The sequence below is a fragment of the Palaemon carinicauda genome, chromosome 20 (assembly GCF_036898095.1).
Source record: "Palaemon carinicauda isolate YSFRI2023 chromosome 20, ASM3689809v2, whole genome shotgun sequence".
In the NCBI taxonomy this organism is placed as follows: Eukaryota; Metazoa; Arthropoda; class Malacostraca; order Decapoda; family Palaemonidae; genus Palaemon; species Palaemon carinicauda.
Genome location: NC_090744.1, coordinates 102378438 through 102378898, shown reverse-complemented (window position 1 = coordinate 102378898; position 461 = coordinate 102378438).

The window sequence follows — 461 nt, the reverse complement described above, 5'->3', positions numbered from 1 at the left end:
TATAATGATAAAAAGGCAAATTGACTTCTGCTGATTCATGATAGAATATGTGAGCTGAGATGAACTAATATAGATATGATGAAAATGTTTTATATGATATTGATACAGGGAATGATATCCACAAAAATAAAAAAATTCTGATGATGACCATGATGATATTATTATTATTATTATTATTATATTATTATTATTATTATTATTATTATTATTATTATTATTATTATTATTATTATTATTATCATAATAATAATAATAATAATAATAATAATAATAATAATAATAATAATAATAATAATAATAATAATAATGATAATAATAATTATAATAATAATAATTACTTTTTTTTTTCAACATTTACTTCATACATAAATCTTCCGAAATATCATCACCTATAAAAATTGATATATTGAATAGGATATTTCTAAATACAGCAATGCTCTCCCTTAGGCGCAGAGGATTTC